The sequence below is a fragment of the Ailuropoda melanoleuca genome, chromosome 1 (assembly GCF_002007445.2).
Source record: "Ailuropoda melanoleuca isolate Jingjing chromosome 1, ASM200744v2, whole genome shotgun sequence".
NCBI lineage: Eukaryota > Metazoa > Chordata > Mammalia > Carnivora > Ursidae > Ailuropoda > Ailuropoda melanoleuca.
This window is the reverse complement of record NC_048218.1, coordinates 177,320,640-177,332,589: the sequence shown is the minus strand read 5'-3', so window position 1 is coordinate 177,332,589 and position 11,950 is coordinate 177,320,640. Positions and strand designations below refer to the sequence as shown.

The following is an 11,950-nucleotide window of genomic DNA, read 5'->3' as shown; positions in this document are numbered from 1 at the left end:
AGACTGGGATACAGGCTAATATGCAATTGGTAGTAATGAGTTCAGAATTAGCTTTATCATGAGAAAGCTATATGCACTAGAAAGGAAAAGTAATATAATAAAATAGTGGCACAGGGACTCCCTGATATAATAAATCATTTGAAGTGAAATCTGATAGGCACAGTGTGCATTTATTATAAAAGGCTTGTATCCAGAAGAAAAGAGGTAAGCATACTCCAATGGTTTGCTAAATAAATAATTGAATAACAAGTAAAAAAACAAAACAAAACAAAACCCAAAAATGAATGCAATCTTACATTTGGTTCCAGCTTACCTAAGTTTGTTATTTCCACTGAAATGCTGAAATACAGATTTTAAGTGTATATTAACAGTTGAAGTAGAGATAGGAGCAATGAACAGGGATTTAAAAAGCAGAGAAATTAACATGAATTCTTAATATCTGACTATCCCAGTAAGATAAGTATTATTAAAAAAAGTGAACCTCAGGGCACCTGGGTGGCTCAGTTGGTTAAGCATCCAACTCTTGGTTTTGGCTCAGGTCATGATCTTAGGGTCCTGAGATCTAGCCTGTTTTGGGCTCAGTGCTGGGCATGGAGCCTGCTTAAGATTCTCTCTGCCCTTCCCTGCACCTTCTCTCTCTCTGTCAAAAAAAAAAAAAAAAAAAAAGGAAACTCTCTCTCTCTTTTTTTTTTTTGCTTCAGACCCTTCTTTCTCTTAAATCTCAACGCCTATATGCAATGCCAGTTGGAAACTGATTCTCATGTTTTGATTAATCTCTGTCAACTGGCTATTTGACCTGAACTAATATTACAGTTAAAAAGCAAATAGAAAGTCACCTATTTGCTTTTAGATCCTGACACTGGACAATGTGGAATAGTCTTAAGGTGACAGGAGTTGAAAAACAGCTGTGAGAGACAAGTAACATTTACTGTTTGGCTCCATTTTTTTTGGTTACCCATCCCAATTTGGACTGGCAGCTTAGCAGTGTTAAGTAAGAACTTACCTATATGGGACCTTAGTTAGCAGTCTAAACTCAGAATGCAGATGCTTTTATTTGGTTGAAATCCTAGACAAGAATAAGAAAGGAAAATAGAGTAAATCTTCAAGATTCCCACTTTCTTTTTTCCTCTTTCATCCTAAAATGAGTCTAGTTCTCAGCCTAAAGATCACAGCCAAAAATACCTTGGGTTTCTAGTCTGAGGTATAAAAGAAAAACACAAAGTAACTTCTCTTGTTATACCAAGTTCATATAAACCAAATAAAATTAGACAATAATACAGAATAATCATGGACAATACTGTCACTGTGTAATTTTGCACAAATTTTGTCCCATGAAGTACATCCTGAAATTTTTTCTGTGACAGTAATTTTTTTAAAGCAATGATTTTCAAAGTTCAAGAAAGATCTTAACGTCACTTAAATCTCCTTAAATATTTCTCTATCTTTCTTTCCTGGTTTCATTGATTTTATCAACCAGTCAAGTTCAACAGACTTATTTTCCACAGAAATATCTTAATAGCTTATTTCTATAAGCCAACCAGCCAGTTTTCATGCACATGTACATTTTAAAGAACTAACCTTTGACTATATGTCAAAATCTATGGCAAATGAATAAAAAGACGTATTTATTCTTCAAATAGGAAATTTTATCTACATGCAAAATAAAAAGGGCAAACCGATTATCAGAAAAATTTGATGCACTTAGAATTATGACTATTAATATGCTAAAGTATGGAAACATTTAGACCTTTATTTTAAGAGCCAACTAAGTCAGGTGCATAATTTTTTAAAGGAATATTGATTTAAAAAACTTTAATCATTTGTTACAGAAATTAAAACTTAATACTTGGAATGAAAAACAACACTACTCAATAATGCAAAATGAAATATTAGCATCATTTATAATATTTTTTATTTTGCTATTATGTCCTGGTGCTATTATCATGGATCGTACATTCTTGAATCACAATTTGTCTTTATGGAGGAGTACAGGCTTTCCTAAAATTACAAAGGATGTGTTATGATGAATTCTGTCCTCCAGAGGGCAGTGCAGTACAAACTCAGAGGACACAGTGCAAAAATTTAAAAAAACAAACCCAAAACTCCAAATGTTAACCAATTTCATTTTATTCTGGTGAGAAGGACAACATAGCAAAATTCTTAGGATCTAATATAATGTCAAAACTCCTGGCTGTAATACAGAAAGTATTGCCAGTTATCCAATTATTTTGACCATGTGTCAATCAATTCAATATCCTTAATGGAGATTGTTTTAAAAAATAAATTTATTGACTAAATTGATCTTCTGTTGGTTGGATACAGGTCAGTAGATTTTATTTAAGAAGACAATTGACAGAAATGGTTCTGGGACTCTGCAAGACTTTGATTCAGGTTGTACGAGCTCCTTAAAAAAGAATTCTTCCTGGGGGGCGCCTGGGTGGTTCAGTTGTTAAGCATCTGCCTTAGGCTCAGGGCGTGATCCCAGCATTCTGGAATCGAGCCCCACATCAGGCTCCTCTGCTGGAAGCCTGCTTCTTCCTCTAACACTTCCCCTACTTGTGTTCCCTCTCTCTCTCTGGCTGTCTTTCTGTCAAATAAATAAATAAAATCTTAAAAAAAAAAAAAAAAAGAATTCTTCCTCTATGCTCCCCCACACAATAGAAGGTACACACTTGATTTTAGGAACTTATTTTTTTCCTACTTATGGTGCTCCAAAATCCTTTTCAAGACTAGAAGTTAAACCTACATACTGCAAATTATAAAAGCAATTATAGTTTTTATACCCTCATGGACAGTTCTTGCAAAACTCCTAAAGCCTTTGTACTCCTATTGGGTACTATTTAACAAATGCCAAGTAATATTAAACTTCAAACTTTGGACATTAACCAAGCTCTAATAGCATGCTAAAGAATTAAAATACTTGCCACATGCCTTACATATGTTATCTTATTTAATCCTTAAAACAGTCCCATGATTTGGTACTAGTACTTCCCCATTTTATAGATAAGGGAAATGAGTCATAAAATTAAGCAACATGGTTGAAGTTTCCTAGCTATTTGGCAGGAGAATTAGAAAGGAAATCCTGATCTAAGGCCAAGCAGCTTTTTCTTTGTTTATTTAGTTGACATACAATGTTCCATTAGTTTCAGGTGTACAACATAGTGATTCAACTTCTATATATATTATACTATATTCACCACAAGTGTAGCTACCATCTGTCATTATACAATGCTATTACAAGATCATTGGCTAGTATTCCCTGTGCTGTGCCTTTTATTCCAGTACTTATTCATTACATAACCGGAAACCTATATCTCCCACTCCCCTTCACCCATTTTGCCCACCCACACCGCCTTCCCTCTGGCAAACCATCTAGTTTGTTCCCTGTATTCATAAGACTGATTCTGCTTTTTGTTTGTTTATTCATTTGTTTTGCTTTTTAGATTCCACATAGGAGTGAAATCATATGGTATCTGTCTTTCTCAGTCTGACTTATTTCACTTAGCATAAGACTATCTAGGTTTATCCATGTTATCACAAATGCCAAGATCTCATCCTTTTTTGGATGGTTGTGTAATATTCCATTATGTGAACGCACACTTATGTGTGTGTATGTGTGTGTGTGTGTGTGTGTGTGTGTGTATTTCATCCATTCATCTATTCATGAACACTGAGAATGCTTCCAAATCTTGGCCATTGTAAATAATGCTGCAATAATCATAGGAGTGCATATATCTTTTTAAAACACTATTGTGCTTTAAACCATTAAGTTATTCTGCCTCTGAGTTTGGAGTGATTAGTGTTATGGTGTGACTAATATCATGCTCTAACCAGTTTTGGTAAGTCCAGTCACATAAACTTTAATGAAGATATATTACTCTGAACGTAAATGAGACACATGTGCTGTACCGATTTCTATTCAGAGAAATATGTGTTTAACAGTGGTTCTCAGGGATGCCTGGGTGGCTCAGTCGGTTAAGTGTCTGTCTTCGGCTCAGGTCGTAATCCCAGGATCCTGGGATTGAGTCCCTCATCGGCTCCTTGCTCCGTGGGGAGCCTGCTTCTCCCTCTGCCAGCTGCTCCCCCTGCTTGTGCTTGCTCTCTCTCTCTCACAAATAAATAAATAAATAAAATCTTAACAAAACAAACAAACAAGCAAAAAACTCAAAAAACACTGGTCTCAAAGTGTCATCCCAGACCACAGCATCCTGGGAACTCATTAGAAAGACATTTTCTCATGCCCCATGTCTACACAAGGAGGAGAAGGACTCTAAATCACAAGAAAATCTTATCAATGGAGAAGGCATCAACTTAGATCTGCATAACAAACCTTACTTTTGTTTATATAATTTTCCTGGTAACCTCCAGGTTACCCATAACTGGGCTTCCTGTCCCTCCTCCATCTACTCCTCTTCCCCCAAAGTTTTTCTTTTTTGTCTTTAGCTGAAGATAGTATTTAAGATGATGGATTAGGCTACACTGAAAATTACTTATTTTCCCCTGGGTATCTCCCATGTATATATGAGATACACATGTTAATAAACGTATGCTCATTTTTCTATCGTTAAACTATCTTTTACAACAGGGGTCTAAGCTAAGAACTCAGAAGGGTAAAGGGGAAATTATTTTCCCTTCCCATACACTAAAACTGTCAAAGACTGAAGGTAGAATAGTGGTTGCGAGAACCTGGGGGTGGGGAGTAAGGGGAGCTGCTATTCAATAGGTATAAAGATTCAGTAATGCAAGATGATTACATTGTAGAGATCTGCTCATTGTACCTATAGGTAACAATACTGTATTGTACACTTAAATTTTGTTAAATGCGTAGATCTCATGTTAAGTGTTCTTACACAACTTAATCTTTTAAAGAATACAAAAAAATACATATTTGAAGAGTGACATCAAATAAATGCAGTTTGTACATTGCTTGAATTTTGATTCAAACTAGCAAACTGTGAGAAGATAATTTTGAGGTAACCAGGAAAGATTGAAAAGGGACTGAATATTAAATAATAATAAATTATTACTGTGATAATTTTGTTATTATTCTATTTTTTTAAAAAAATCTTTATCTGTTAAAAATTCATAGTGAAGTACTTATAAATGAAAGAATAGTATGGTGGGATCTGGCAAAAAATACTCTATTCAAATAATAAAGAGAGATGAAATAAGGATGTTGATCATTTTTGAGGCTGAGTGATAGGTATGTGGATTTTTATCATTATCTATTTTTGAATATGTTTGAAAATTCCCATAATTAAAGATTAAAACAAATAAACAAAAGATTCCATTTGCCAGAACTTTGTAAATATTTCAGACCTACTGAAGAATGAACTGTAAGTATGAAATTCATCAACAAGATGTTTTCAGTATATCATAATATATCATTCCTAATGTCTAGTGAATTCAAGTAATATGAAAGTGTAGATAATTCAAAACTTCAAGTAGACTTATCTTTGTTCACAAGACAACGGAATTGAGCAAAATACATGGAGTTGGTTTTAGTAATAGTTCATTCTAACCCACATGATTTGAGAATCTTGATGAGAAAGACTGTTGAGTTCAAAGTTAGAAGCCATTATTTCCACAGCCAGTCTGGTTCTTCTCTGATGAAGAAAAAGGAGAGGAAGAGGAGGAGGAGGAGGAGGAGGAAAAAGAAGAAAAAAAAAAAAACCAAACTGGCATTACAAAGCCATCTGTTCATGTCACAAGCTGTTTACCTGGCTGTTTGCACTGCTTGTCAGAAAAGCATTTGGATATTCCCACCATGCATGAGGGTCAGGCTGTCCACCTGGTGCTAGCGACCCCCTGGTTATTTGTGTTCTGTAGCTAATTTTTTAGCTCACATCAACTTGGGACTTGGACAATCTTGCTATCCAGCTTCAGTGTCTCAGCCACCTAGCCCCTTAGGGGGACATCCCCTCTTCCATGTCCCTGGCCCAACTCTGGTGTTCTTGACAATTCAGAACTGATAGTGCAAAAAGTTGACTTGCATGTTACTCATACATAACCTACCCAGGACATTTAATATGTTTACTGATTTGCTTCAGCATTTTCCTTACATCAGCTTGACTTTAAAGAGCTGAAACTAATTCTAGCTATGCAAAATTTATTGTTTTTATAATTGTTACTGTTTCTGTTTGCTTGACAGTTGCTTTTTTGGTGGGATGAACACTAATGGATATTGTCCAAGATAATGTTACTTTAAATCTAATTCCATGCTTTACTAAGTCTTATTAAAATAATTATGCATGTGCACTGCTTCTATGAATTTGACTACTATAGATATATCATAGTCATGGAATCATGTAGTATTTACTCTTCTGTTCCTGGTTTGTTTCACTTAACATAATGTCCTCCAAGATTATCCATGCTGTAGCAAATGGCAAGATTTATTTCTGTTTTGAGTCTGAATAATGTTACATTCCATGTATATACCACATGTTCTTTTTCCATTCTTCTGTTGGTGGATGCATGGTTTTTTTCCATAAATAGCTACTGTGGCTATGCTGCAGTAAACATGGGAGTGCAGACATATCTTAGAGATGGGGGGAAAGAAAGTTGTTCAATGGGAATGAATTTTCAATTATGGTAGATGAACAACTTCTATAGATCTCTGTACAATATACTGATTATAGTTAACAATATAATATTAAATACTTTAAAATTTGTTAAGAGGGTAGATCTCATGTTAAATATTCTTACCATTTAAAAAAGAAACAAGAGCAAAACAGTCTTTGGAACATGCTGGACTATGTTTATTAATTTGATTATATTGATACCACGGGTGTTTGCATATGTCTAAACTCATCAAAGTCTGCATGTTAAATGTGTGCAGTTTTTTAATACATCAATTATACCTCAATAAAACTGTCTTTAAAAATGACTGCTCTAAAAAATAAAATAAAATAAAATAAAAAAATATTCATGGGTTTATTTCTTTGCCAATTAAATTCAATGGTACTGCACAGAGTACCTCATATATGGCAAACTTGGTACTAGGCGAATAGAAAAACAAGAATCATTAAGACATGATTTCTCCCTTGAGAAGCTTACAGTTCATCTTGGGATCAGGCTGACAGTGGGATATGGTAGAAAACAGCCATGTAAATGTTGGAGAAGAAAAATTTTACTCTCCCCATCAATGTTCTCACTGGTCTAAGAATTCAATTGAGACAGATTAACAGGGAAAAAGAAGTTTAATTACGTGTGCATGGAGGCCCAATAATAAAATTGAGACCCAAGAAATCACCAAGGCGTGCAGTTTTTATACACATTAAAGAAGGAAAATAAATCTGTAGAAAATTGACAGAACAAATAAAACTTATGTTTTGGAGCCTCAGTTAGTAAGGAATTCTAAACAGAACTTGGACTGCATAGTAAATCAGTGAAAGTAACAAGGTTGGTTTATATAGGCTTCGTTGGCCCTGAATTCCCTATCTCTGATGATAAGGATGAGCCTCCACCTCCTCATATAGGGTGGGTACTTTTCACATGTGAGATTTCTTTCCTGCTTTCTGGAGACAAAGTGTCCATTTTGCATTGGCTATTTCTTAAGTAATCTTAATTCAAAATTATCAATATGCCAAAGTGACATATTTTGGAGCTGCTTGTCCTGAGCCCCAGGACAAATAACTAGTGGAATACAGTAAGTGTGTCCCAGGAATAGTACAGATAATAAATAAATAAGTAAACAGCACTTAGAAGTATCACTGTATTACCAGGGCCCTATGACCTTTGGCAAATGAGGTCAAGAGAACAAACATCTCAAAGCTTCAGAAGGCATACATTATTCCCATAAATACGTTTGAATAAAAAGTTACAGCTGCAATGTATAATATGGTAACCACTGGCCATGTGTGGCTACTTAAATTTAAATTAATTAAAATTACATTAAATAAAAAAGATCAGTATCTTATTGGCACTAGCTCTATTCGAAGTGCTTAATAGCTATATGTGTTTACGGGTTACTGTATTGAATGGCACAGGGCATCACCATCATCGTACAAAGTTCCATTGGACAGCACTAATGTACAGTGTGAAGATTTTTAACAGTCTCTCTCAGACTCTAATGTGCATAAGAATTACCTGAGTATCTTGTTTAAATGTTAATTCTGATTAAGAAGGTCCTGAATGGGACCTAAGATTCTGCATTGCTAACAAGCTCCTGGATGACACTGATGATCCATAGACCACTTGAGTAGCAAGGGTCTATACTATTCCATTAACCCTAACAAAAAAGTAATGTGTCAAAGGAACTTTTTCAAACCTCCTTTGCTCTGAAGGAATATTTCTTTTAATGGAGACACGGAAAAAGTTAGATGATTTCTATGCTCTTAATAGAAAGAGTTTCTCCTCTAAAATATTTGAGATTATATTCTACAATTCAGTCATATCCATAATAAGGTCTACAAGTCCCTACATTTAAAAAACTTCAGTTCTGAAACATAAAGTGTAATAAAAATATCTGTGCTTTAACTATGCACAATCCATATCTTTTCCCCTCTGATTCTTGGCATCCATGAATCTATAAAAAAAATCAAATAGTCTTCAATCATTTTTAAATTAAATTAAATTGAAATGTATTTATCCATTAGAAAATTCTAATACATTTAAATACTGCTCTAATAATGTCACCTGCAGTTTTCTCTTTGATTATTTCATTTCTTTTTTCCCCTTCAGATACATTTTTTATTTTAAATTAAATTAATTAACATATAATGTACCATTAGTTTCAGAGGTAGAGATAGGTGATTCATCAGTCTTATATAATACCCAGTGCTCATTATGTCACATGCCCTCCTTAATGCCCATCACCCAGTTACCCCATCTCCCCACTCCTCTCCCCTCCAGCAACCCTCAGTTTGTTTCCTATGATTAAAGAGTCTCTTATGGTTGTCTCCCTCTCTGATTTTGTCTTGTTTTATTTTTTCCTCTCCTCCCCTATGATCCTCTGTTTTGTTTCTTAAATTCCACATATGAGTGAAATCAAAGATCATTGTCTTTCTCTGATTGACTTATTTTGCTTATCATTATACCCTCTAATTCCAACCACGTCATTGCAAATGGCAAGATTTCATTTTTTGATGGCTGAGTAGTATTCTACAGCATATATATATATATACCACATCTTCTTTATTCATTCATCTGTCAATAGACATCTGGGCTCTTTCCATAGTTTGGCTATTGTGGACATTGCTGCTATAAACACTGGGTGCAAGTGCCCCTCCAGAGCACATTACTACGTTTGTATGCTTTGGGTAAATACCTAGTAGTGCAATTGCTGGGTCATAGGGTAGCTTTATTTTGAACTTTCTGAGGAATCTCCATACTGCTTTTCAGAGTAGCTGTACCAGCTTATAGTCCCACCAACAGTGTAAGAGTGTTCCCCTTTCTCCACATCCTCACCAATATTTGTTGTTTCCTGACTTGTTAATTTTAGCCATTCTGACTAGCGTGAGATGGTATCTCACCGTAGTTTTGATTTGCATTTTCCTGATGCCAAGTGATGTTGAGCACTTTTTCATGTGTTTGTTGGCCATTTGTATGTCTTCTTTGGAGAAATGTCTATTCGTTGAGACATGTCTTCTGCCCATTTCTTGACTGGATTATTTGTTCTTTGGGTGTTGAGTTTGCTAAGTTTATTATAGATCTTGGATACTAGTCTTTTATCTGATAAGACATTTGCAAATATCTTCTCCCATCCTGTTGGTTGTCTTACAGTTTTGCCAACTGTTTCCTTTGCTGTGCAAAAGCTTTTATGTTGAGGAAGTCCCAATAGTTCATTTTTGCTTTTGTTTCCATTGCCTTTGGAGACGTATCAAGCCGGAAGTTGTTGCAGCCGAGGTCAAAGAGATTGCTGCCTGTGTTCTCCTCTAGGATTTTGCTGGATTCCTGTCTCACATTTAGATCTTTCATCCATTTTGAGTCTATTTTTGTGTATGGTGTAAGGGAATGGTCCAGTTCCATTCTTCTGCATGGTGCTCTACAGTTTTTCCAACACCATTTGTTGAAGAGACTGTCTTTTTTTCCATTGGATATTCTTTCCTGCGTTGTTAAAGATTAGTTTACCACAGAGCTGAGGGTCCATTTCTGAGTTCTCTATTCTGTTCTATTGATCTATGTGTCTGTTTTTGTGCCAGTACCATACTGTTGTGTTGATTACATCTTTGTAATATAGCTTGAAATCTGGATTGTGATGCCACCAGCTTTGGTTTTCTTTCTCAACATTCCTCTGGCTGTTCAGGATCTTTTCTGGTTCCATATGAATTTTAGGATTGTTTGTTCCAGCTCTGTGAAAAATGTTGATGGTATTTTGGCAGGGATTGTATTGAATGTATAGATTGCTCCAAGTAGCACAGACATTTTAACAATTGCTAGATCTCATACAGATCTCATCTCACTCAGCAAAGTGGCAGGATTGACTTATAAAATCAATCAATCAATAAAAATAAAATCACTTGCATTTCCATACACTAACAATGAGACAGAAGAAGAAGAAATTAAGGAATCCATCCCATTTACAATTGCACCAAAAACCATAAGATACCTAAGAATAAACCTAACCAAAGAGATAAAGGATCTGTACTCTGAAAACTATAGAACACTTAAGAAAGAAATTGAGGAAGACAAAAAGAAATGGGAAAACATTCCATGCTCGTGGATTGGCAGAACAAATACTGCTGAGTTACATTTTAAATTTAAGGCTAAAATAATATATGTTAACATAATTCTTAAAATGTATGTGTTACTAAATTAATAAAACATTTTAAAAAACTTATGAATATTTTAACTATGGCATCAAATATTAATATATTTATGCCCTCCACCCCCAAGTGGATACTTTTAAATCTTTTCTTTGGGAATTTAGAAGCAGGGCTTACAATTGTGGATGTTTATATTTGGGCTGTTATTAACAGGACCTACTTCCTGTATTAGTCCAAAAGCAAGTGAGAGGTCAGCATAAAAATGCCTGATTGTTTTTTTTGTGATAATAACAGCGCAAGTGGCAGAAATAGGGAGGCCAGGAAAGAGAACTGATTGTGGAAAGAAGATAGCAAGGGAATTAAGTGTAATGTTTAGTAGGTGACTGGATTCAGCAGTAAAGCTTAAGGAGCAGGAAGGACTGGAAATTGGGATAAATTGCATTAAACAAGGTATCCAGAGTTTAGCTAAGCTACTCCATGGTATTGCTGCCTTGGTATCCATTTTGTTTGGTCAAATGACCCACAGGGGCCTTAAACTGATACCAGCTCCTCATGCAAGCACATGCCTTGATAACAGCCTCAGAGACACAAGCAAAGGTAAATTCCTGAATGACTTTTTCAGTAGCCTTTGTGATTAGCAGCCTTCTTTGCTTCCCAGGGCCTTCCCCTTGTGCACCCCTTAGATAAGACCTCTGTGGGGCTAACCAAAACTCTGCTCTTTTGAATTGACTAATTCTCTTTTAGGCTGCTAATACCAAAGCACTCTATCCACCGATCCTAATAAAGGCATGTGCCCCAGGTCCTACTCTCTGTCTGCACTCTGCCTTAACTTCCCCATGTGGCCCCCTGAGGTGGTCCATGTACTTCCCCCAGAATGTGTAAGTAATGAAGTTCTCTATTTCAGTTTCTCTTACGATTTGTTGTTGAACTTTGATTCACTATCTGGCACCTTGTGTTCCACCTAATAAGTGTTAATTTAACAATGACATAACACAAGGTAAGATTTTTACCATTTGAAGAATCTTCCAGAATATATTCTGGAATAAATTTACCTTAATCTATTCTACTATATGTATTTACACCATAATCATTAAACTTCATCTCTCTGAGTTTCCATAAATTTTCCTTAATATCTAACCTGATAGCCATGACACTGGCAACATCACAGTTTTACAGGCAGAAATATAATGTTCTTGGGAATTAATATTTTATCTTTTCTGAAAAGTCTTATGTAACAATATTCT

At 35.2% G+C, this 11,950-nt stretch overlaps 1 long non-coding RNA gene across 1 annotated transcript in view; it reads right to left on the bottom strand.

The window, feature by feature from the left end:
- Positions 1-972: 972 nt before the first annotated feature.
- LOC117804234 overlaps positions 973-11,950 on the bottom strand; it is a 55,351-nt gene continuing 44,373 nt past the window's right edge. Inside the window, exon 3 of the long non-coding RNA XR_004628575.1 lies at positions 973-1,066. This is a non-coding gene — a long non-coding RNA (uncharacterized LOC117804234). The remainder of the gene's footprint in view (positions 1,067-11,950) is intronic.